We start from the raw sequence: 27,204 nt of genomic DNA, 5'->3' as shown, positions 1-27,204 counted from the left end.
GTAATGCCTTCTGTATCGATTTGGGGCCTGCGGATGAGCTGTGTGAGTTAAAGTTTCCATTTGCACTGATGGGAGATGGAGGTGTGAGTGTTAGATGTTGGATTTTTTTTTTTGATTTTCTTTGTGGTTTTTTTGGGCAATTGGGTTGGGATTGTTTTCATTTGCATATGTGTCCCCGAGCAGGGGGGGGAGGGGGGGGCAGGTGGAACAATAGGTGGGAAAATGTCTGGCGCCATGGGCGGGGGCCACTAAGCTAGCTGGGTGGGCTAGCTCACGTAAGCACAGCGGGGGGTGAGCAGATGTTATGCTTGTTCAAGGGGGCTGTTTGTATAGTGCTGTTACTGGGGGGCGGAGGGGAGGGATGTTCTGCTGACGGGGGAGGGACTTTTGCTGTGGGACAATAGGGAGGTCGGGGCAGAGGCTGCCTGGGGGCGGGCCTGTGGATGCATGTGGCGCGGGTTGGAGACTGGCCCAAGAAAGGTGATGGCTGATCTGTGGTGGGGAGCGGGGAGGGCAGGTTGGCGAGAAGCCCCCCAACCAGGCTAATCACATGGGACGTAAGAGGGCTAAATGGGCCGGTTCGTGCATGTGAGGGGACTGAAGGCGGACGTGGCAATGATGCAGGAGATGCACCTTAGAGTCACTGATTAAGGAAGGGATGGGTCGGACAGGTTTTCCACTCGGGGCTGGACTCTAAGACTAGAAGGGTCGCGATCCTGATCAACAAGGCGTGAAGAATAATTGCGGATGTGGGGGGGTTGGTACATCGTGGTCAGTGGGAAGCTGGAGGGGCTGCCGGTGGTGCTCGTGAATGTGTACGAGCCAAATTGGGATGATGTGGAGTTCATAAGGAGGGTGTTGGGGAAGATCCCGCACCTGGATCCGCATAAGCTGGTCATGGGGGAGGGGGTACGGTCTAGCTCAAGGACAGGCAGGATGCCAGCAATGGCAAAGGAGCTAAAGGGGTTTATGGAGCAGATCGGGGAGGGGAGAGGGGTGCCATGGAGCTTTGGGCGGCCGAGAGTGAAGGAGTTTTCCTTCGACTCACACATGCATAAAGTGTACTCCCGGATTGACTTTTTTTATCCTGAATAGGGCTTTACTGACAGGGGTAGTGGGCACAGTATTCAGCGATCTCGGATCTTGCCCCGCACTGGGTTGACCTACAGGTGAGCAAGGAGGATGGCCAACGCCGGCACTGGAGGCTGGATGTGGGACTTTTAGCGGATGAGGTGGTGTGAGGGCGGCTGAGGAATTGTATCCAGAACTATCTGGAAGTCAACGACACAGGGACGTTTCGGCTGTAATGGTCTGGGAGGCACTGAAGGCGGTGGTTAGAGGGGAGCTGATCTCGATACGGGCCCACAGGGAGAAGGTAGACAGAGCAGAGACGGGCTCTGGAAATACTACAGGTTGACAGGAGTTATGTGGAGGCCCCAGAGGCAGGGCTTCTAAGAGAACAACGGAGGCTTCAGGCGGAGTTTGGCTTGTTAACTGCAGGGAAGGCGGTGGAGCAGCGATTTATGAATATGGGGAGAAGGCCAGTAGAATGCTTGCGCAGCAGCTTAGAAAGCGGGAGGCAGCCAGGGAGATTGGGGAAAGTAAGGGACAGGGATGGCTTTTTAAAAATTCGACAGCTGGCTGCATGAGTTGGAAGCCCCAGCTGGGCCGGACGGGATGAGGCAATTCCTAGGGAGGCTGAGGTTCCCGAAGGTTAACGAAGAGTTGGTAGAAGGGCTGGGGGCCCCGATCAAATTGGAAGAGATAGCAGAAGGGCTGAAGGCCATGCAGTCGGGTAAAGCCCTGGGATCGGACGGGTACCCAGTGGAGTTTTACAAAACGTTCCCTGGGATACTGGGGTCACTGTTGATGAGGACATATAATGAGGCAAGAGACAGAGGGAGGCTTCCCCTGACGATGTCACCGGCCATTATCTCATTGATCCTGAAGCGGGATAAGGATCCGGAGCTATGCGGGTCCTACAGACCGATCTCCCTACTAAATGTAGACGGCAAACTGTTGGCTAAGATTGAAGACTGCATTCCGGACATCACTGGGGAGGACCAGACAGGATTTGTTAAGGGGAGACAGTTGGCGGCCAACGTAAGATGTGCTGAATGTAATTATGATGCCCCCAGAGGGTAGGGACGTAGAGGTAGTGGTCGCAATGGACGCAGAGAAGGCTTTTGATCGGGTGGATGGAATTATCTGTGGGAGGTGCTGGGGCGGTTTGGGTTTGGACAGGGCTTCATAGACTGGGTCAGACTGCTGTATCAGGCGCCCGTGGCGAGTGTACAGAGTGGACGAACAGGTTGACATCGGGCTATTTTAGGCTGCACCGGTGGATGAGGCAGGGATACCCCCTCTCACCACTGTTGTTCGCACTGGCCATAGAGTCGCTGGCAATTGCGTTGAGAACCTCAAGAGGCTGGAAGGGGCTGGTCCGGGGGGATGTGGAACACAGAGACTCGCTATACGCAGACGACTTGCTCTTGTATGCATCGGACCCACTGGAAGGGATGGAGGAAATCATGAGGATCCTGGGAGATTTTGGCCGGTTTTCGGGTTATAAATTGAACATGGGGAAAAGTGAGATGTTCGCGATCCAGGCAAGGGGGCAGGAGAGGCGATTGGGGAAGCTGTCGTTTAGAGTGGTGGGTGGAAGCTTCCCATACTTGGGCATCCAGATGGCGCGAGAATGGGAATGGCTGCACCAGCTAAATCTGGCCCGACTAGACGACCAAATGAAGGAGGATTTTCGAAGGTGGGACGTGCTCCCCCTGTCACTGGCTGGGAGGGTACAGACAGTGAATATGACGGTCCTCCCGAGATTCCTGTTTGTGTTTCAGTATCTCCCCATCGTTATTCCACGGTCCTTTTTTAAACGTGTCAACAAGGTGATCTCGGGCTTTTTGTATGGGCGGGTAAGACCCCCCGAGTGAAAAAGGGGATGTTGGAACGCAGCGGGGGGGGAAGGCAGGCTGGCGCTGCCGAACTTTAGTAAGTATTACTGGGCGGCAAATATAGCCATGATTAGGAAGTGGGTGGGGGGTCAATGTGGGAGTGAGTAGAGGCGGCATCATGTAAGGGCACTAGTTTGGGGGCATTGGTAACTGCGCCTCTGCCGTTCCCACCGGCACGATACTCCACCAGCCCTGTGGTTGTTGCGGCCCTGAGTCTGGGGGCAATGGAGAAGACACGTGGGAGCAGAGGGAGCATCAGTCTGGTCTCCAGTCTGCAATAATCACCCCGGGGAGGCTAGATGGAGGGTTCTGGAGATGGCAGAGAGCTGGGATCAAGAGGATGGGAGATATGTTTATAGAGGGGAGCTTTCCCAACCTGAGGGAGTTGGGAGGAGAAATTTGAATTGGCAGGAGGGAACGAGTTTAGGTACCTGCAGGCACGGGACTTCCTACGCAGGCAGGTCTCAACCTTCCCGCTCCGACCACCAAGGGGGATACAGGATAGGATAGTTTCCAGAATGTGGGTGGGAGAAGGGAGGGTTTCGGACATTTATCAGGAACTCATGGGGTCAGAGGGTTAGTTTAGTGTAGAGTAGGGGGTTAGAAAAGGTGGGACCCGTGAGGGAGGAAGACGGCTTTTGCACCATGTTTATATTTGTATGTACACTGTTTCTACTGTTATTGTAATAAAACCATAAATACCTCAACAAAATGTTTATATATAAAAAAAAAGAAAAACATAGATTGATTAAAGATAGTCAGCATGGCTTTGTGAGGGGGAAGGTCATGCCTCACAAGCCTCACTGAATTCTTTGAGGATATGACGATACACATTGATGAAGGTCGGGCAGTGGATGTGGTGTATATGCATTTCAGATAAGGTTCCCCATGGTAGCTTTTTTCAGAAAATTCGGGAGCATGGGATACAGGAAAATTTGGCTGCCTGGATACTGAGTTGGCTGGCCAAAAGAAGACAGTGAGTGGTAGTGGATGGAAAGTATTCCGCCTGGAGGTCGGTGACCAGTGGTGTCCCGCAGGAATCTGTTCTGGGACCTCTGCTCTTTGTGGTTTTTACAAATGAGTTGGATGAGGAAGTGGAAGGGTGGGTTAGTAAGTTTGTCGATGACATGAAGGTTGGGGGAGTTGTAGATAGTGTTGAGGGCTGTTGCATGTTACAACAGGACATTGACAGGATGCAGAGCTGGGCTGAGAAGTGGCAGATGGAGTTCAACCTAGATAAATATGAAGTGATTCATTTTGGAAGGTCGATTTTGAATGCTGAATACTGGATAAAAGGCAGGATTCTTGGAAGTGTGGAAGAACAGAGGGATCTTGGGGTCCACGTACATAGATCCCTCAAAGTTGCCACCCAGGTTGATAGGGTTGTTAAGAAGGCGTATGATGTGTTGGCTTTCATTAACAGGGGGGATTGAGTTTAAGAGCCACAAGGTTTTGCTGTAGCTTTATAAAACCCTGGTTTGACCACACTTGGAATATTGTGTCCAGTTCTGGTCGCCTCATCATAGGAAGAATGTGGATGTTTTGGAGAGGGTGCAGAGGAGATTTACCAGGATGCTGTCTGGACTGGAGGGCTTATGAAGAAAGGTTGAGGGAGCTAGGGCTTTTCTCACTGGAACGAAGAAGGAAGAGAGGTGACTTCATAGAGGTGACAAGGTGATGAGAGGCATGGATAGTGGATAGCCAGACTTTTCCCCAGGGTGGAATTGGCTGTCACGAGGGGACATAATTTTAAGGTGATTGGAGGAAGATATAAGGGAGATGTCAGAGGTAGGTTCATTACACAGTGGTGGACCCACACGCACACGGAGGTCACACACACACACGGAGGACACACACATACACATACGACCATCTGTCTTTTGTTCTTAAAAGTTGGTTGATTTTTAAAAAAAATTTTAAATAATTTTTATAGTCACAAGTAGGCTTACATTAACACTGCAATGAAATTACTGTGAAAAGCCCGAGTCACCACATTTCAGCACCTGTTCGGGTACACAGAGGAAGGATTTAGAATATCCAATTCACCTAACAGCACGTCTTTTCGGGACTTGTAGGAGGAAACTGGAACATCCAGAGGAAACGCACGGAGACACAGGGAGAACGTGCAGACTCCGCACAGACAGCGACCCAAGCCAGGAATCGAACCTGGGACCCTGGAGCTGCGAAACAACAGTGTTACCCACTGTGCTACTGTGCCACCCACTGATGCCATGCTGCCCGCATTGCAGTATCTTAAAGCTCGAAGACATTCTTCCTCCACTGAGTTTTGATAGAGTCAAAGGACTTGAAACATTAACTCTGCTTTCTGTCCTCTGTTGAGTTTTACAGCATCCTCTGCTCTTACTTCAGATTGCAGCATCCACAGTGTTTTGCTTATTTTAGATTGTAAATAGCATGGGAGCTATCACCCAGCCTTGCTTGACCCAAGCCTGGATTGCAGAGGTGTCAGGTTTCAGATCTCCCACTCAAGACAGTGGCACTCACGTCCATCATGAAACAATTGCAGGATTGGAAAACCAAATTGTTCCACAAAGCCTTCTATAATTTACTGAGTCAATTGCTTTGATTGATCGCTGAATGCAATTAAGAGCTCTTGATGTTGTTCTTCACATTTTTAAAAAAGATTTGTCCAACAATAAAGACCATGTCAGAGGGTCCTCTGGAATGTCTAAAGTCACCCTGTCTCTGGGAAGATTGCCTCGGCCACTGGAAGTTGGTGATTCATGGGAATGCATGCACAATTTTCCCTGCAACATACAAGAGGGAAATACTTTGAGAGCTTTCACTGTATGATTTATCTAACTTCTTGAAGATTTTTGAAGGTACAATTGTTGTATTCCTGAAGTCTGCGAGGGAAGGGAATAGGCGAGAGAAGGTGCGAGTTCTTTTTCTTCTCAAATCTGTAGGATGAGTGCATGGAGGCTTGATGCGAGAAGACAGCCAGCTTTGAAAACCTCAGCCTTAATGCCATTCGGGCCATCGGATTTTTGTTTGTTTGCTTGCTGCCCGTAGATTCTACCACAGGTACTGGGGGATAGCCTGGAGAGTATTAGCTGCCACTGAGGATTCACGGTTCAGGAGTTGTTCAAAATGTTCTTTCCAGGTTGCATTTTGTCATCTTTCAGAGGAGAAACACCATCCTATGGACGAAAGGATTTTATCCATTTTGTCTCAGCCAAATGATGGCCCTTCAAAGAAGCTTCACCTGTCGTGATGATCAGCATACTGTCGAATCCCCGCAGGCTTTCTCTTCCCGGGTGTCCTTTATCTTCCTGCTTTGTCAATGTCTAGTGCAGCTGACTTTATTTGATCGCATTGTTCTGGAATGCAGACTCAATGGGCCAAATGCCCCTCATAACTTTGTCCCCCTTTACATCTTTGTCAGAGGCAATGATCAGGGTGTAAGCACTGATGATGGCGGCATTTGGTAATGTCTACACTGCAAGTGAAATGTTAGGAGTCTTTGATTTGTGCAATTGGGGAGTTCTGGCAGAGCATCCAAAGCCATATTCTGAGCAGCAAAACAGACTCCATGGATGTGAGAGTTGCTACCGCCTTTTCTTCCCAGCGGGTGTATCTCCCCGCTTGTTCTTTCAGGTAGCAGGAAGGTGGGTCTCCTGGAGCGCGGCAATGTCAATGTGGGATTCTTGATAGTTCAACTGCAGCTCTTCTTTTCGCAGTCACTCTTTTTAAAAAATAAATTTAGAGTAGCCAATTATTTTTTTCCAATTAAAGGACAATTTAGAGTGGCCAATTTACCTAACTTGCACATCGATGGGTTGTGGGGACGAAACCCACGCAAACACAGGGAGAATGTGCAAACTCCACGCAGACAGTGTCCCAGAGCCGGGATCGAACCTGGGACCTCGGCGCCGTGAGGCAGTAATGCTAACCACTGTGCCACCGTGCTGCCCTTTTCAGTCACTCTTTACAGTCAACCCCGCACAGGGTTATGGGGATAGGGTGGGGGAGTTGCCCGAGATGGAGTGCTCTTTTGGAGGGTCGGTTCAGATTCGATGGACCATACAGCTTCTGCATTCTAACCTTTATTGGTTCCGCCCACTGGTAACATAGTTGCATGAAGGTCGTTGGGAGACGTGCTCAGATAGAGGTGTGGGCAGGGCCACCTGTGATTTTGTAGTTCTCTTTGTTCATTCCAAATTGTAGACTCCCTACATTGCACTGTAGAAATTCTATGGATTGAGATTATCCATGAATGTCCTCTTGTTTCTTTCCCGCAAAGATGGTAAGCTCTAGCCAGGAGAAAGTCGGATTGCCTAACTTTGGGGCACCATTTCTAGACCATTCTCCATTTGTGCGGCACAGCGGTTAGCACTGCTGCCTCAGAACCAGCAACCAGCCTTGGGTCACTGTGTGGAGTTTATACGTTCTCCCTGTGTCTGTGTGCTTTTCCTCTGGGTGCTTCTACAGTTCAAAGATGTGCAGGTTAGGTGGATTGGCCATGATACATTGCTCCTTAGTGTCCAGGGATGTGCAGGTTAGGTTACAGGGATATGGAAAAGTGGACGTGGGGAGAGTGCTCTTTCGAAGGGTCGGTGCAGATTCATTGGACCGAATGGCCTCCTTCTACACTGTAGGGATTCTACGATTTGGAATGAACAAAGAGTATCCTGAAGAGAACTACTAAAGCACAGGTGTTGCTGCCCAAGGACACCTTTATCAGAATAACCACCTTGTTCAGCTGTCCTGCCACCTTCAAGGACCTTTGTACATGATCCCCAAGATCTTTCACTTCCTCAACCTCTCCCAATATTTTCCCGCTTATTGAGTATTCCGTTGCTTTGTTTGCCCTCCCCAAATGATTACTTCACACTTTTCCGGATTGAATTCCATTTGCCACTTTTCTGCCAACTCTACCAACCTTTGATATCATTCTGGAGTTGACAGCTATCCTCTTCACTATCACTACAAGGCCAAGTTTTGCGTTGTCTGCAATTTCCCAATCACACCTCCCACATTTAAGTCTTGGGACTACCAAGTTCAAAGACCTGTCCCTGTCACAAATTATCAATTGTCACAAGATTTGGGCCCTGGTTAAAAGCCTATGATTGACTTCATTTAATGTGGGGACCTTGGGGCGGCAACATTGTCCACATGATCTTGACAGGTTAGTGATTCAATTTCAGCGACATATCAAACCATAATGACCAGGACCACCTTGCCGCTGCAACCTTCTTTAACCTTTGCAACTATCGAGAAGCACAGTTCTCCTTGGCCTGTTCTGCCTTTGAGAACTTTTCGGACTTCACTTTGTCTGACATCTCCCTGCACCTTGCTGCCACGAGCGGCCTTGCCAGGCGCAAGAAGCTCCTGATGGCATCACTCATGAGATCATTGGCAACCGCAAATTATTGCTGCACGTCGAGGTGACGATCCATCGAGAAGCCTCACACCACGGGTCATCCAATATTCTGGTGTAGTGCCTTCCTGTGCCAACTGTAAAGCTAACAGATCTCCATAAAATAATTTGGTGATTCTTGACCGTTAGTCAAACTGCCTTTTCTTCAATGTGCAACATAACATGTTCACAGATATTTTAAAGCTTTCACCATGTTTTCACACAACATAGTCCTAGTGATTTTTTTTTCCAATGTGGGCAGCGTTGGCTAAGCCAGCATTTTATTGTCGATCCCTAGTTGCCCTTCAGAAGACGGCAGTGCCTTCTTGCACCGCTGTGTCCTCGAGATGTCAGAACACCTACAGTGCTGTTAGGGAGGGAGTTCCAGGATGTTGCCCCAGCGACAGTGAAGGAGTGACAATATATTTCCAAGTCAGGGTGATGAGAGACTTGGAGGGGAACCTCCAAGGTATCTGTTGGTTGTTCTTCTAGATGGTAGTGGTTGTGGGTTTGGAAAGTGCTCTCTGAGGAGCTTTGGCGAGTTCCTGCAGTGCATCTTGTAGATGGTACAGTTGGCTGCCACCGATTAGTTTCTAATTCCTGGAGACTCCATGGAAATCCAAGTCACCGTCTTCAGAAGAGCAAACGAAAAATCTACCAATAGTGGTAATATTAATTTTCCTCTTTTAATGCTGTCATGCATCATCAGCATCCACACCTTTAGCTATTACCAGCAGGTGCCAAATTCAAAATAAACCATCTAATTCTTCTGCCCGATGATATTTTCCTGAACTCTACTCCAAATCCAACTCTGTCATTAATCAATTACAGCTGGAACAGAGGACTGGGTACATTTACCAAGCTACGAAAAATGCACAGAGGAATCCGTAACCTTTCGACTTTTGACCGCAGTGCTTAAAGGCAGCCTGAAAAAGTAACTTGCAAAGTTTATTTTGCTTGGGCCAGATATGAAAACAGTCTGTCTGTGCAGATGGATGTTAATGATCCCATAACAATATATAGAAGAGTTCTTCTGGCATCCTTACCTCAACTTATAAACAAACTGACTGGTCATTCACCTCGTGGCTAGCTGGCATAAAATAGATAACATAACTCCATAACCACAGTTACTCTGCAGTGTCTTACTATCACATTTTAAAAAATGAAGCACAAAGACTTATTCAGCAGATTCACTGGATTCCTTCAACTGAAAGCCAGACCTGTTGTGAGCTGCAATGGAGATCTTGTACAAAAGAGTTGCTGATAATGTTAATAGGGTTAGTGTAATTTCTTGGACTATATTTGACCATCCAAGGGGATTGGAGAGGATTTTCTTGGTAATCTGAAAAGCCAAAACACACAGAAAATGCTGGAAATACTCAACTAGTCAGGCAGAATTTTCCAGTCTGTTCATCACTCTACCACTGCCCAAATTGACCTGGGTTTCGGTGTTCCTTCACCTCTCTCAGAAGATTACATGACTTTGGATTCGGTGGGGAGACCTGATTTACTTGCTGTACCTACATGCTGATGTTTTGTGATTCATGTGCAAGGACACCCAGATTCCTCTATATTGCAGCATTCTGCAGTCCCTCTTTGTTTACAATAATATTCTGTTTGTTCTGGGCCAGAGCTTAGAAACTCCAAAGTATATAATGCAGTCCACCTGACCTTTATGTTGAATTTGGCTCGGATGAGCACAAGAGCCTTTCCTTGAGGTGTGATTCATCAGTCTTGCTAGACACTTTTAAAAAATAATTTTAGAGTACCCAATTAATTTTTTCCAAATAAGGGCAAGTTAGCGTGGCCAATCCAGCTAGCCTACACATCTTTGGGTTGTGGGGGCAAAACCCACGCAAACACGGGGAGAATGTGCAAACTCCACACGGACAGTGACCCAGGGCCGGGATTGAACCTGGGACCTCGGCGCCATGAGGCAATAGGGCTAAATTGCTAGACACTTTAATCCAAACAAGCTGGTTTAAGGGGCTGGTTTAGCACAACTGGTTAAACAGCTGGCTTGCAATGCAGAACAATGCCAGCAGCGCGGGTTTAATTCCCGTACCAGCCTCCCTGAACAGGCGCCGTAATGTGGCGACTAGGGACTTTTCACAGCAACTTCATTGAAGCCTACTTGTGACAATAAGCTATTATTATTATTAGCTTTATTCTAAGAACTTAGTTAATATATATATATTCAGTAACAAACATAATGAAACCACACAGCTAATCTATGTATAACACTTAATGAATTCCCCCTTAACTGTTCCAATTCAAACAGAAAATCCCATAAACCAAATACCCCTTTTCAAGGGCGTGGCCCAGTACTCTGCATTCTCATCGAATGAGACTGGATTTCCCCAAGATTCTGATCCCGTCTCACCAGCAAATTTAACTCCTCCCGGAAAGCAAGCTATCTCTTTTAAGTTCCTAAAGCAGGTAGCTATAATCAATGATTTCTTTTTTACTGGAACAACACTTCAAAATGAAAGCATAAAAAGACAGGAAAAATATACTTCTTTCGCCCTCGAGTCCACAGCAGTCAAACTGAAAATGAAACCAAACCTCACAGCCACAGCCCAGCTCCACCCACAAAATGACATCCCTGAAGCCATGTGATAAAACAAAAATCTTTCTTCAAGGGACAGTCCCGTGACATGTTTTTCTGCCAGAGTGGGTAACCTCACATTTTCCCACATTATATTCCATCTGCCCCAACACCTAACCTAGCAGAATCCCTTAGCAGACTCTTTGTATTCTCCCAACAACTTACTTCCTGAGCTACTATCGTATCAGCACATTTAGCTACAATGCTGTCAGTCCCTTCATCCAAGTCATTACTATAGATCTTAAATACTTGAAGCCCCAACTCCGATCCCTGCGGCACTCCTCAGTTTACCATCCTGTAAATGACCCTGACTCTTTATTTCCCGTTAGTTAGCCAGTTCTCTAGCCATGCTAATATATCACCACCAACATCATAGAATTTAATTCTGTTCCCTTCCCCTTGCTCTGTTCCTTATTTTAAGATGTTCACATGAAGTATCTTGAGATACTAGTGAAGCATGTAGGAGTGGGGGTTTTGGTCATGATTTATTCCTTTCTTTACACATGCTGCCTGATTTGCTGATATTTTCCCAGATTCCCAGTACCATCCCTATTTTCAGTTCTTTTTAAAATCAGAAGATCGGTGTTGGATTCGAAGATTCAACCGTCAGCTTATTCCAGCTAAGCCAATCGTCAGGAACAGTACAATAAGCCTCAATGCCCTGGGCTAAGGAAGGGAAAATCAACCGACCACCACCCAGTGACCTCTTCGCGTAGGTATCAGGGTTGAGAATTGGGTTGTGAGGCCATCTATAGTCCAATAATCTGTCAACAATCACTGTCAGGACCCACAAGTAAACAATGATCATTTGAGAATGGTGTCAAAAGACAGATACTACTTGTGGAACTTCACTTGCAGTAGAATCCACAAGAGTGGGAGGGGAAGAGGGTTAAACAGGAAATAAAAAGCAACAATTGATTTTTTTTTTTCTATTCCACGTGGATAGATCCGATGGTAAACAAGATGAAAAAAAGATAATTAGCCAATGGGGAATTAACAATCTTGTATGAAGGATAACATTTCTCTTATTATAACGAAATACACATCGAACACAGTTGTATTTGGAAGTTATACAGTTTTCACTGAGCTAGTTCAGATATGACCATGTTCTTCACTTCACAGCTACAGCACGGTCTCATGGGCTCCATGGACGGTCTCATGGGCTCCATGGACACTTTTATTTATAATAAATAATGTAGTTTCAGAAACCTGGCACTGGATCAGTTGAATTATCTCAGGAGTTCAACGCGCACAATTAACTACTTTTGAAATGCAATGGTTGCTACGTAGCTGAATGCAGTAGCAATACTGTGCCAGCAATGTCCCAGCACAGTGACTGAGAGAGGAATGTTGCCCATGAACTTACTGGATTTCTTTTGAGTACTGCAATGGAATCTGTAACATTCACCAGCACTGGCAGACTTAACCTCTCATTGGAAAAACATCATCTCCGACAGCAATCCCTTAGTGCTGCCCCGCACATTAGACTAAAGCAGTGTTTGAACCTGCAACCTCCTACACAGAAGCAATGCAACCACGCTGATATTTTGGAAGTGGAGTGCCCTCTACTGTGATAAAATAATCTGTAAACGAAGATTCCAATTCTCTTGATTTACTCTGAATCTGGCTTTCCTCGAGACATATCTTTTCCAGTATTTGAATAGTAACTCATAATAAATGAGCCACCTGAAATTTGGGGGTTCAAATCCCACTTGGAAAAGTTGTGAAACTGAATTCAATAAATTTGGTTCTTTGAAGACTGCAACTAGTGTTACAATAATCAGGGGAAAAAAACACAAATGCAATTCCTCTCTGAACCGCTGGCAAACTCCCAATGCTTTCTGCAGTAGTTTAATAAACCCCTTCAGTTGTGCAAAATATCACAAATTGAAGTGTAAAACTAACTTTTGTTTTCAGAAAATATTTTATTGAAACATTTGTAATTTTCATAATTTAACATGTGACATTTCTAAAACAACCCCGCCAGTCGACGCACAAAATACCCCCTAAAAGAACAAACAATAAACCAAGTCCCCCACTTAGAACATAGAACATAGAACACTACAGCGCAGTACGGGCCCTTCGGCCCTCGATGTTGCGCCGACCTGTGAAACCATCTGAAGCCTATCTGACCTACACTATTCCATTTTCATCCATATGTCTATCCAGTGACCACTTAAATGCCCTTAAAGTTGGCGAGTCTACTACTGTTGCAGGCAGGGCGTTCCACACCCCTACTACTCTCTGAGTAAAGAAACTGCCTCTGACATCTGTCCTATATCTCTCACCCCTCAATTTAAAGCTATGTCCCCTCGTGTTGGTCATCACCATCCGAGGAAAAAGACTCTCACTGTCCACCCTATCTAACCCTCTGACTATCTTATATGTCTCTATTAAGTCACCTCTCAGCCTTCTCCTCTCTAACGAAAACAACCTCAATTCCCTGAGCCTTTCCTCATAAGACCTTCCCTCCATACCAGGCAACATCCTAGTAAATCTCCTCTGAACCCTTTCCAAAGCTTCCACATCCTTCCTATAATGTGGTGACCAGAACTGCACGCAGTACTCCAGGTGTGGCCACACCAGAGTTATGTACAGCTGCAGCATGACCTTGTGGTTCCGAAACTCAATCCCCCTGCTTATAAAGGCTAGCACACCATATGCCTTCTTAACAGCCCTATTAACCTGGGTGGCAACTTTCAGGGATTTATGTACCTGGATGCCGAGATCTCTCTGTTCATCTACACTACCAAGAATCTTGCCATTAGCCCAGTACTCTGTATTCCTGTTACTCCTTCCAAAGTGAACCACCTCACACTTTTCCGAATTAAACTCCATCTGCCACCTCTCAGCCCAGCTCTGCAGCTTATCTATGTCCCTCTGTATCCTATAACATCCTTCAGCACTATCCACAACTCCACCGACCTTCGTGTCATCTGCAAATTTACTAACCCATCCTTCTACACCCTCTTCCAGGTCATTTATAAAAATTACAAACAGCAGTGGCCCCAAAACAGATCCTTGCGGTACACCACTAGTAACTGAACTCCAGGATGAACATTTGCCATCAACCACCACCCTCTGTCTTCTTTCAGCTAGCCAATTACTGATCCAAACCGCTAAATCGCCTTCAATTCCATACTTCCTTATTTTCTGCAATAGCCTACCGTGGGGAACCTTATCAAACGCCTTACTGAAATCCATATACACCACATCAACAGCTTTACCCTGATCCACCTGTTTGGTCACCTTCTCAAAAAACTCAATAAGGTTTGTGAGGCATGACCTACCCTTCACAAAACCGTGTTGAGTATCGCTAATCAACTTGTTCTTTTCAAGATGATTATAAACCCTATCTCTTATAACCTTTTCCAACATTTTACCCACAACCGAAGTAAGGCTCACAGGTCTATAATTACCAGGGTTGTCTCTACTCCCCTTCTTGAACAAGGGGACAACATTTGCTATCCTCCAGTCTTCCGGCACTATTCCTGTCGACAAAGACGACATAAAGATCAAGGACAAAGGCTCAGCAATCTCCTCCCTGGCTTCCCAGAGAATCCTAGGATAAATCCCATCTGGCCCAGGGGATTTGTCTATTTTGACATTTTCTAAAATTGCTAACACCTCCTCCTTTTGAACCTCAATTCCATCTAGCCTGGTCGACTGAACCTGAGTGTTCTCCTCGACAACATTGTCTTTCTCCAGTGTAAACACTGACGAAAAATATCCATTTAATGCTTCCCCTATCTCCTCTGATTCCACACACAACTTTCCACTACTATCCTTGATTGGCCCTAATCTTACTCGAGTCATTCTTTTGTTCCTGATATACCTATAGAAAGCCTTAGGGTTTTCCTTGATCCTATCCGCCAACGACTTTTCGTGTCCTCTCCTCGCTCTTCTTAACTCTCCCTTTAGGTCCTTCCTGGCTAACTTGTAACTCTCAAGTGCCCTAACTGAGCCTTCATGTCTCATCCTAACATAAGCCTTCTTCTTCCTCTTGACAAGTGCTTCAACTTCCTTAGTAAACCACGGCTCCCTTGCTCGACAACTTCCTCCCTGCCTGACAGGTACATACTTATCAAGGACACGCAGTAGCTGTTCCTTGAAAAAGCTCCACATTTCGATTGTACCCATCCCCTGCAGTTTCCTTCCCCATCTTATACATCCTAAATCTTGCCGAATAGCATCATAATTGCCTTTCCCCCAGCTATAATTCTTGCCTTGCGGTATATACCTATCCCTGCCCATTGCTAAAGTAAACATAACCGAGTTGTGATCACTATCACCAAAGTGCTCACCTACATCTAAATCTAACACCTGGCCGGGTTCATTACCCAGTACCAAATCCAATGTGGCCTCGCCCCTTGTTGGCCTGTCTACATACTGTGTCAGAAAACTCTCCTGCACACACTGCACAAAAACTGACCCATCTATAGTACTCGAACTATAGTATTTCCAGTCAATATTTGGAAAGTTAAAGTCCCCCATAACAACTACCCTGTTACTCTCGCTCCTGTCAAGAATCATCTTTGCAATCCTTTCCTCTACATCTCTGGGACTATTCGGAGGTCTATAGACAACTCCCAACAGGGTGACCTCTCCTCTACTGTTCCTAACCTCGGCCCATACTGCCTCAGTAGACGAGTCCTCAAGCGTCCTTTCTACCGCCGTAATACTTTCCTTGATTAACAATGCCACACCCCCCCCTCTTTTACCATCTTCTCTGTTCTTACAGAAACATCTAAATCCTGGAACCTGCAACAACCATTCCTGTCCCTGCTCTACCCATGTCTCCGAAATCGCCACAACATCGAGATCCCAGGTACCAACCCATGCTGCAAGCTCACCCACCTTATTCCGGATGCTCCTGGCGTTGAAGTAGACACACTTCAAACCAGCGTCCTGCTTGCCGGTGCCCTCTTTTCGAACTTTTAACCCTATCCCTGACCTCACTACTCTCAACATCCTGTACACTGGGTCTACAATTTTGGGTTCCCATCCCCCTGCTGAATTAGTTTAAACCCCCCCGAAGAGCACTAGCAAATCTCCCTCCCAGGATATTGGTACCCCTCTGGTTCAGGTGAAGACCATCCTGTTTGTAGAGGTCCCACCTACCCCAGAATGAGCCCCAATTATCCAGGAAACCAAAACCCTCCCTCCTGCACCATCCCTGTAGCCACGTGTTCAACTCCTCTCTCTCCTTATTTCTTACTTCGCTAGCACGTGGCATGGGTAACAACCCAGAGATAACAACTCTGTTTGTTCTAGCTCTCAGCTTCCACCCTAGCTCCCTGAATTTCTGTCTCAAATCCCCATCTCTCTTCCTACCTATGTCGTTGGTACCTATGTGGACCACGACTTGGGGCTGCTCCCCCTCCCCCTTAAGGATCCCAAAAACACGATCAGAGACATCACGAACCCTGGCACCTGGGAGGCAACACACCAACCGTGAGTCTCTTTCGTTCCCACAGAACCTCCTGTCTGTTCCTCTAACTATGGAGTCCCCAATGACAAGTGCTCTGTTCCTCTTCTCCCTTCCCTTCTGAGCAACAGGGACAGACTCTGTGCCAGAGACCTGCGCCCTATTGCTTACCCCTGGTAAGTCGTCCCCCGCAACAGTATCCAAAACGGTATACTTGTTATAGAGGGGAACGACCACAGGGGATCCCTGCACTGCCTGCCGGTTCCCTCTGCCTCCCCTGACGGTAACCCACCTACTTTCTTCTTTTACCTGAGGTGTGACTACCTCCCTATAACTCCTCTCAATAACCTCCTCCGCCTCCCGAATGATCCGAAGTTCATCCAGCTCCAGCTCCAGGTCCCTAATGCGGCTCTCGAGGAGCTGGAGTTGGGTGCACTTCCCGCAGATGTAGTCAGAAGGGACATGAGAGGTGACCCTTTCCTCCCACATTCTGCAGGAGGAACATTCAACTACCCTAGCCTCCATTCCCACTGAACTAACTTCCCAACTACTGAAAAATAAAAAAATAAAAAACTTGTTAGTTTAGCAATCCAACGGACAGAGCTTTTTTTTTGGTTAGAGAAGGAGGATGGGTGGGAGACACTACATAAGTAGTGTTTCGGGTAAAGCTGTCACTCGAGAACAACCCCTTCACAAACCACCTTCAACTTAGGCTGACCGCACTGCACGTATGCAAATCTCCCCGGAACAGCCAATCAGAAGCTCTGCTCTGCTGCTCTCTGCTGGATGCTCACCTTCCGTCGAACTCCTCGGGTCACTGATGCAGGTGCACCTTCAACTTACGCTGACCGCACTGCACGTATGCAAATCTCCCCGGAACAGCCAATCAGAAGCGCTGCTCTGCTGCCCTCTGCTGGATGCTCACCTTCCGTCGAACTCCTCGGGTCACTGATGCAGGTGCACCTTCAACTTACGCTGACCGCACTGCACGTATGCAAATCTCCCCGGAACAGCCAATCAGAAGCTCTGCTCTGCTGCCCTCTGCTGCATTCCCTGCCCTTATTTAACATTACCATGCCTCCTGTTTTTCTCCCCCCCCCCCTTTTCCCTTTCCCCTTGTCCCCCTCACTGCTGACGTTCAATTTTTGTTAAAGAAATCGATGAACGGCTGCCAACTCCGTGTTAATCCCTGTATTGATCCTCTTAGAGCGAACTTGATTTTCTCCAGACTGAGAAACCCTACCACATGGCTGACCCACACTCCTGTTTCCGGGGGCTCCGAGTCCCTCCATCTCAGCAAGATCCGTCTCCGGGCCACCAGGGAGGAGAAGGCCAGGATATTGGCCTTCCTCCCCCGTTTGCCCCCGGATCCTCCGACACCTCAAATATTGCTAATTCTGGACTTGGAGTTACCCTACCTTCAAGGGCTTACGACATAACATCCGCAAATCCCTGCCAGAATTCCCTCAGTTTCGGACATGCCCAAAACATATGAACATGGTTGGCCGGGCTACCCCCACACCGTCCACATCTGTCCTCCACCTCCTCGAAGAACCTGCTCATCCGGACTACCGTTATGTGGGCTCTGTGGACCACCTTGAACTGAAACAAGCTAAGTTTAGCACAGGACAAGGATGCATTTACCCTTTTCAAGGCTTCTTCCGACAGTTCAGTTCCCAGCTCCCCTCCTAGCTCCTCTTCCCACTTCCTCTTCACCTCACTGATAGGGTCCCCTTCCCACTCTAACAATTCCCTGTATCTCACCAAAACCCTCCCACTTCCAACTCCTGTTTTTGACAGCACTTTATCCTATAGTCTCCACAGGGGAGGCGAGGAATGCTTGGGACCTGCCTCCGTACAAAGTTCCACACTTGATACCGAAACCTGTTCCCACCCAGCAAGTCAAACTCCTCCTCTAATGTCTCCAAGGTTGGAAAGCCCTCCTGGATGAATAGATTCCCAAACCTCTCAGTCCTTGCCCGCTGCCATAGCTTAAAGCCCCCATCCAGCACCCCCCCCAGCCCCCGAGGCAAACCGGTGATTATCACAGAAAGGTGACCACACTGACGCCCCTTCCAGTCCCATGTGCTGCCTCCATTGCCCTCACACCCTTAGGGCTTCCACCACCACCGGATTTGTGGAGTACCGAGCCGGCGAAAACGGCAGGGGCACCGTCAGTAAAGCCTCTAAACTCGTACCTTTGCAGAATGCTGCCTCCATCCGCTGCTAGATGCACCCCTCCCTCACTGCCTACTTCCTAACCGTTGATATGTTGGCAGCCCAGTAATAGGCAATAAAGCTCGGGGGAGCCAGGCCCCCTTCTCCGCAGGTCCATTCCAGGAATGTCCTCTTTACTCTCGAGGTTTTACCCCGCCATATAAACCTCGATATCGCCACATTCAAACTTCTGAAAAAAGCCTCAGGAGACATTGAAAAAAGAAAAGCAGTCTCGGAAAGACCGTCATCTTCACCGTCTGAAGCCTCTCCGCCAGCATCAGTGCGAGCATGTCCCATCTACGGAAATCCCTTCTCATTTGATCCACTGCTTTGCCCAAATTTAACTTGTGAAGCTGCCCCCAATCCGTGGCCACTTGAATCCCCAAATACCTAAAACCCCTTCCAACACTTTAAAAGATAGCTCCTTCAGTCTCCTTTCCTGCCCCTGTGCCTGGATCACGCACATCTCGCTCTTTCCCATATTTAACTTATTGCCTGAAAATCGCCCCAATACTTCCATGATTCCGGTCATCCACCCCACCGGATCCGTGACAAAGCAGCAAATCGTCTGCATAGAGAGAGACCCTGTGCTCCCCCCCCACCCATCCCCTCACTATACCCCGCCAGGCATTCACTGCTCTCGGGGCCATTGCTAAGGGTTCTATGGCCAGGGCAAACAGTAATGGGGAGAGCCGGCATCCCTGCCTTGTCCCCCGACACAGACTAAAGTATTCCGACCAAACTCGGTTAGTTCTTATGTTTGCCACCAGAGTACTGTACAATAACCAGACCCACTCCACAAATCCCTGCCCAAACCCAAACCTGCCTTTTCCGCGTCCATGGGGGCTACCACCTCAGCCTCGCATACCTCCACTGGCATCATAATTGCATTAAGAAGCCGTCGAATGTTGGATGTCAGGTGCCTGCCCTTTACAAATCCCGTCTGATCCTCCCCAATTATCTCCGGAACACAATCCTCTTTTCGATAGGCCAGGATCTTTGCCAATAATTCGGCATCTACATTCAAGAGGGAAATTGGCCTGTACGATCGGATCCTTGTCTTGCTTCAGGGTGAGAGAAATTGATGCCTGTGATAACGTTGGGGGGAGTACTCCCAGCTCCTTGGACTTGTTAAAAGCCTTAACCAGGAGAGGCCCCAGTAACCCAGAGAACGTCTTATAAAATTCAATTGGGTATCCGTCAGGTCCCGGGGCTTTACCCGATTGCATCGCCCCCCCAGTCCATCTATCACCTCCCCCAGCCCAATCGGGGAGTCCATCTATCACCTCCCCCAGCCCAATCGGGCCCCCCCAGGGCCTCCACCAGCTCCTCATTTCCCTTCGGGAACTCTAGCCTCCCCAGGTATTGATTCATGCCCTCCTCCCCAACCAGGGGTTCCGACTCGTATAGCTGGCTATAAAATTCCCGGAACACTTCATTCACCGTCTCTGGGTCCGTCACCGTATTCCCCTTCATATCCTTTATTTTCCCTAGTTTTCTTGCTGCCTCCTGATTCCTCAGTTGATGCGCCATCCTGCTAGCTTTCTCCCATATTCATATTGCCCCTTCTACCCTCCTCAGCTGACCCTCCGCCTTGTCTGTGGAAAGGAGCCCAAACTCCATTTGACGTATCTGATGCTCCTTCAGGAGCTCCTCATTTGGAGACTCCAAATATCTCCTGTCCACCTGTAAGATTTTTCCTACCAACCTGTCCAGCTCCGACCGCTCAGTTTTATGCCTGTGGGCTTGAATTGAAATACATTCCCCTCTAATAACCGCTTTCAGTGCCTCCCAGACCACCCCAGCCACAATCTCTCCCGTGTCATTGATCTATATGTACACCCGAATGGCCTCTCTCACTCGCTCACAGATCTTCTCATCCACTAACTGCCCTGAATCCAGTCTCCACTGTGGGCGCTGGGCATTCCCGTGTCTGCCTGTAGGTCTATCCAGTGTGGTGTGTGATCTGAAACCACAATTGCTGAGTACTCAGTGTCCTCAACCCCTGCTAACGGTGTTTTATCGAGCACAAAGAAATCTATCCTGGGTAAGCCTTATGTACATGGGAGTAGATTCAATATTCCCTGTTCCTTGGTCTCTCAAATCTCCACAATCCACCCTCCCATGCGCTCCATGAACCCCCGCAGTTCCTTTGCCATTGCTGATAGTTTCCCCGATCTAGCACTCGACCAGTCCAATCTCGGGTCCAGGACCGTATTAAAGTCACCACCCATGATCAGCCAGTGTGAGTCATTGTCTGGGATCTGTCCCAGCACCTTCCTGACAAACGCGACATCACCCCAGTTTGAGGCATATATATTCACCAGCACCACTGCCATTCCCTCTAGCTTCCCGCTAACCATAACAAATCTGCCTCCCGGGTCTGCCTCTATCCTTCCCACCTCGAATGTCACCCTTTTGTTAATCAGGATAGCCACCCCCCCCCCTGTTTTAAAGTCCAGTCCTGAATGAAACACTTGCCCGACCCGCTTCTTTAATCTAATCTGGTCTCCCAGCTTCAGGTGTGTCTCCTGTAACATGGCCACGTCCGCTTTTAACTGTCTCGGGTGTGCGAACGCACGGGCTCTCTTAACTGGTCCGTTCAGTCGACGAACATTCCACGTAACCAGTCTGGTCGGGGGGGGGGGGGGGGGGGGGGGGGGGGGCTTGCTTGCTCCCCTCCCCTGTCGATCAGCCATGACCTTTTCTCTGCCAGCTCCTAGCCGTGTCCTGCACCTCACTTGATCCGCCCCTTGGCGACAATCAGCATCTGATCTCCATGTCCAGTCTCCTGGCTGTCCCTTACCCACCAGCAGTATTACCCCCCCCCCCCCCACTTCGTCTTTCCTCAGCTCTCCCCCCACTTTGCTCCCGTGAACCAGCTGTCCAGCTAGCCCATCAGCTCCCACCCTCTGGCGTCAAAAAACCTGCCATCTGCCAAATTCTATCTCCCCTAAACATACACTCAACACAGTAACAGCAATCCCCAAATGCAAACACACCATCCCCCAATGTGCAGGCAACAGGGCCCACCCCTCCCCCTTTAACCGATTCTTATCAGTCCCATCATCTTCAAACAGAATTAAACACAATAGAAGCTTCAAGCAGCTTAAGCAAAATTATGCATGCAAGAATCAACCATCATCTTACAGAAAAGAAAAACCCCCGTCGCAATTTAAAAAGCTTTTTCCTCTGTATTTTTCCTCTGTAATTCAGTACACAAAGCAAAAAATCAAAATCAAATTACACAAGTAAAAAAAGCCTTTTCTTCCCGAACATCGCAACTTAACTCACAGAATTAGAAAGCGTGAAATTTTAAACAAGACAAAACAAAATATACAACTATTTTTCTATCCCCCCCACTTTATCCCTTCCCCATACTCAGTCCACCAGTTTGAATTTAAAAGTCCTTAAGGCAGATTATTGTCCTTCATAAAAGTAGCCACCTCTTCCGGAGAGTTAAAGTACTGCTCCCGGGTCTCGTAGGTCACCCAAAGACGAGCCGGGTACAGCAGTCCAAATTTAATGTCTTTCACAAACAGGGCCGCCTTAACTTTGTTGAAACTTGCTCTCCTCTTTGCGAGTTCTGGTCCCCAATCTTGGTACACCCAGATCTCTGATTCTTCCCACATGTACTATTTTGTCTGCCTGGCCCACCATTTCGTCTGCCTGGCCCACTTCATGATGCGTTCCTTGTCGAGGAATTGATGTAGCCTCACCACCATGGCCCTCGGGGGCTCACAACCCTGGGGCTTACGCACGAGCACCCTATGTGCCAGTTCACCTCCACGGCTTGTCAAATACATCGGCCCCAACCATCTCCTGCAACATCTTCCCCACAAACGTACTCGCATCTGATCCCTCCTTTCCCTCTGGCAGCCCAATGATTCTAATATTTTGCCTGCGAGACCGGTTCTCCGGTCTTCTACCTTATCCAGCAGTCGTTTCTGGCTGTCCTGGAGTATGCTAATTTACAAAGCCATTGCAGTGGACCCCTCCTCTTGTTCAGTCACCTGCTCCTGCAACTTTTGAATCTCCTATTGTCATTTTCTCCTCCACCCGGTCAACCACCTCCTTTGGAACATTTGGAATACTGCGTGCAGTTCTGGTCGCCACATTACCAGAAGGATGTGGATGCTTTAGAGAGGGTGCAGAGGAGGTTCACCAGGATGTTGCCTGGTATGGAGGGTGCTAGCTATGAAGAAAGGTTGAGTAGATTAGGATTGTTTTCATTGGAAAGACGGAGGTTGAGGGGAGACCTGATTGAGGTCTACAAAATTATGAGAGGTATGGACAGGGTGGATAGCAACAAGCTTTTTCCAAGAGTGGGTGTGTCAATTACAAGGGGTCATGATTTCAAGGTGAGAGGGGGAAAGTTTAAGGGAGATGTGCGTGGAAAGTTTTTTACGCAGAGGGTGGTGGGTGCCTGGAATGCTTTGCCAGCGGAGGTGGTAGAGGCGGGTACGATAGCATCATTTAAGATGCATCTGGACAGATATATGAACGGGTGGGGAACAGAGAGAAGTAGACCTGGGAAAATAGGCAACAGGTTTCGATAAAGGATCTGGATCGGCGCAGGCTGGGTTGAAGGGCATGTTCCTGTGCTGCAATTTTCTTTGTTCTTAATCGAGGCTATCGCCTGAGTTACGTCTTCTGTACAGTCCTTACAATGCTGGTCGAACTTCTCATCCAGGTACTCGACCCATTGCTCCATTGACCAGTGAGCTGGTGTGGACACCCTTTGTCTCGTAACCATAGTGCTCGATGACCTCCGAGCCTTGCTTTCACTCATCTTTTGGTTTCTTCTTCTTCGACTCTTATTTGGACACGATTCCATAAATTGAGGGTCACCTCCTTCTCCTCTCCCTTCGATCAACTTATGTTGGAAATTTCCTGAAAAATCCGGCTTAAAAACCATTTAAAAAAAACACTGAGGGCGAGAGCTACTGAATATTCGACCGTTTACTCCATTTCCCCCACCGGAAGTCGTAAAACCAACTTCTAAGGGATCAATAATAAAAGCGCCAATAGAACTGTGTATCCCAAGGTGTTCTGAATAATAAGGTGGCTTTACCTTAGCTGCATCATCTTCTGATTCTGCACACTACCTGAAGCACTCACACTGAAATTAGTTTTTATTGGCAACTGAAGACACTCATATACGGATGTCATCCAAAGAGGTCACATCTGCTGGCCACTAAGATAGTTAAATGTTAGTATTGAATTCATTTATCGATGTGACAGTCAGAAATGGGACTACAAGGATTACAGTGTATGGCATCAAGCAGTGTGTTCCTACTCATCTACTGTGGACAGACTCCCGTCAATGAATTCTGAAGGCAAGTTCTTTATCTCTGCCCTGATAACTGAATGGACCAATTCCAAATGCTCTCCTGGCCAGCCTCCAATTTTTCACTCTCCACAAACTCAAGCAAGTTCTGCTACATGGATCCCAACTCACACCAGGTTCCACTTACCCATCACCCTGGTGCTCCATGACCAACCTTGGCAAACCCTCGATCTTAAAATTCTCACCCACATGTTCAAATCCTTCCATGACCTCGCCCTATTCTGTAACCACTCTCCTACAACTCTGCGTCACTCCAATTCTGGCATTTTGTCTACCCTCCGCCTTCATTTGCCCCATTATTGCCGACCATGTCTTCAGATGCCTAGGCCACTAGCTCTTGTAATTCCCTCCCTAAATATCTTTAAGATGCTCCTTCAAACCTACCTCTTCCACCAAGCTTTTGGCACCTTGCCGAATGTCCCTTTCTTTGACTCAGGGTCTATCTTTTTATCTGGTCACACTCAATGTGAAGTATCTTGGGACATAGTATCAGTTTAATGGTGCTATGTAACTGCAAGTTGTTGTTGCTATTGGATAAGCCATCCAAAGCTCATCTTACAGAACTCCTGGCAGACTTGTCTCCATCCTAACAATGGGACAGAAACACTAAGAAGCAACAAGAACATATTATACGGAACATAAAACATCTCTGAAGCTTCTTCAGTGTTGATTAATTTATTTTTCCCTCTCTGACTTTTTAAAGGACTTGGATTATCTTGCATAGGCCTCAGAAACTGGTCATTCAACCCAACCAACCTCGGCCAGTGTTTCTGCTGTTGATAAGACTTTTTGGGAGAAGTGCGTTGATGGAAAAGGCAGGATTTATTGCCCATTCTGTGTTACCCTTGAGAAGGTGATGAGCTGCCTTCTTCAACTGCTGTATTCAGTGAGAATAAGATACTCTCAGAATGACATGAGGCAGGGAATTCCAGGTTGCTGAACACGCAACAATGAAGGAATAGCGATATATTTCCAAGTCAGGAACATATGTGACTTAGAGGAGGTGGTGTTCCCATCCATCTGCTGACTTTGTCCTTCTGGGTGGGTTTGGGGCATGCTGTTGAATAAGCGTTGGTGAGTTGCTGCAGTATATCTTGTAGATAAAGGTATAGAGTGGACCAGTGCTAGAGGGGGTAAATATTTAGGGCAGTGGATAGGATAACATGAAATGTATTGTTTTGTCCAGTTCTTGGACTTCTTGTGTGGTTTTAGGAGCTGCACTCATCAAGGGAAGTGGAGAGTAATCCATCATACGCCTAACTTGTTTCTGGTTAATGGCGGGCAGGTTTTGAGAAGTCAAGCAGTGAGTAGCTCGCTCCAAGCAGCTGACCTATTCCTGGTGGCAACCTTTGTTTGCAAGACAATGGTTTGCGCATCGATGGTCAATTCTGTGTATACAATACATTGCTTGGTATGGCTCAGGCACCCCACTCTGGCATGGTAGTCTCTGTTGCATGTGCTGCAGAAGACATGGGCTGAGAAGGTGGACAGTTCTGAGGCCTATGTTTTCTTGGAGTCCTCATCCTAGCCAGCTAAGCTTTCAATTGCAGCTTGCCTCTTGGAAAGCCTTTCCAGTCAGCCTCCAGAGGTCATGAATGTCAGCGTCTGTCTCCCAGTTGTCAATGTACACCATTTTGCCATCTCACTTGCAGGTGTTCTTGAGCAGAGCTATGGATGCCCAGGAGTTCTTGACCCAGTGGCCAATTCACCATACAGAAAGTCTTGGAGTACCTAGCCATCATCTATCCATCCAGCGCACGTTCTTGGTTTAGTAATCAGTATTTTGATGGTATTAGCATATATTAATGTGCCAGAATCTTGAGTTGCTGACCTTGTTCTTCCAAGAAATGTCAAAGATACATTGGTGACAGCGAAGATGGAAACTGTTCAGCCATTTTTCCATAACAACCTATGTTATCCTATGATCTCATCACTGTAGTGAAGCATACTCAGGATGCAGGCTTGCTAGACCCACATTTGGTGTTTTCAGTCAACTTTCTGTCATTCAATACTCTCTTACTCAACTTCGACAAAAGAGCCACAGCTTTTATAACATGTATTTATTTCAGCATCAAGTGACAGATTTCTGGTGATTGTGGAGCACAGATATTGAAGCAATCAAAAAACTCACATGTCAATGATGTTAGATAGCAGTATATCAACATCCTGGATACATTTGTCTCCTTGACACTGACAGGCAAATCAAACAATTTGCACATATGACGCTGAAGGTGTTCCGTGGTGTGAAATGCATTGTCAGCGCACAGCAAGCCTATCCTTGTAGCTACAAAATCCATGTTATTGTCACTAGATATGTTTCTGATCAATAGTAGCTCCAACATGTTGGTGATGGAGAATTTGATGGAGGTAATTTGTTGTGTATTCATCACTTTTCCTCACAAGCAGCCTTGCACTGAACAGGAGCACTCTCAGAGAACGATTGCGTGATGTCACCTTATCGCTCGTATCGCCCGTTTGCGCAGGCAAACAGGCAGTCTAACATTGCAGCCTGTTGTGTTAACATCTCCTGAATAAAACGCTATGGTTTGGTCGAAACATCAAGGCCTGCAGACTCTTGAATCCACCACATAAAAATTGGTGACAGGGTAGGCGTACAGCGTTTGTCTGCACCCGAAGAAATAATACACAATTGAACTGTCACTACGTGAAAGCTGGTGATGGGGGAGCCAAGCAACAGTTGCAGCCACCAGAGAAACCTAAAAATCCGAAGGATACAACCTTGGAGGCCCGCCATGTGCTCCACCCGAAACAAACTCGGTAGCCGTGAGTAGCAGGTACCTTACAACAACAAATTTAGAGCTGGGAGTATTGCAAAACACAAAAGGAAACAGGCTGAGAGAAAGGAAACAAGGTAGTGCTAAAAATTCATGGTAGATTTTATTCTCACGAAGGAACTGCGTATGAATAGAGTGATGGAGCTCGTATACAGAACAATTGGACTATTTTGTTGAAACTAACAAGATAGCAGCAGATATAAAAGTACCAACATTCCTGAGCATAATGGGGGGTGGGGAGATATTTAACCTTCTTAGAAAAGCCAGACACAAATACATTTTTTTTTTTAAATAGTGGAGATTTTTCAGGGCCTCTATTCACCAAAACCATTATTCATCGCAGAAAGGTTTAGGTTTCGTAAGCGCAGCCAAGAAGGTGAATCGATTGCACAGTTTGTAGCCACCCTGAAAAGACTGGCTGAACACTGCAAATTCAGGGATGCATTAAATGAAATCAGAGATA

General features: G+C 47.4%; 1 protein-coding gene across 2 annotated transcripts in view; it reads right to left on the bottom strand.

Annotated features, from left to right (window-relative positions):
- The window catches only part of tbxas1 (thromboxane A synthase 1 (platelet)), a 321,143-nt gene that overhangs the window by 271,587 nt on the left and 22,352 nt on the right, over positions 1 to 27,204 (bottom strand). The window contains exon 1 of one of the 2 annotated variants that reach the window (XM_038780697.1): positions 12,318 to 12,470. The exons of the other annotated variant lie outside the window; for it this stretch is intronic. The gene's annotated coding sequence lies outside the window, so the exon portion shown is untranslated. Of the gene's footprint in view, positions 1 to 12,317; positions 12,471 to 27,204 lie in introns of those variants that run through there. 2 annotated transcript variants of the gene reach the window in all.

This window comes from Scyliorhinus canicula, chromosome 20, assembly GCF_902713615.1.
Source record: "Scyliorhinus canicula chromosome 20, sScyCan1.1, whole genome shotgun sequence".
In the NCBI taxonomy this organism is placed as follows: Eukaryota; Metazoa; Chordata; class Chondrichthyes; order Carcharhiniformes; family Scyliorhinidae; genus Scyliorhinus; species Scyliorhinus canicula.
This window is presented reverse-complemented; position numbering and strand designations above follow the sequence as displayed.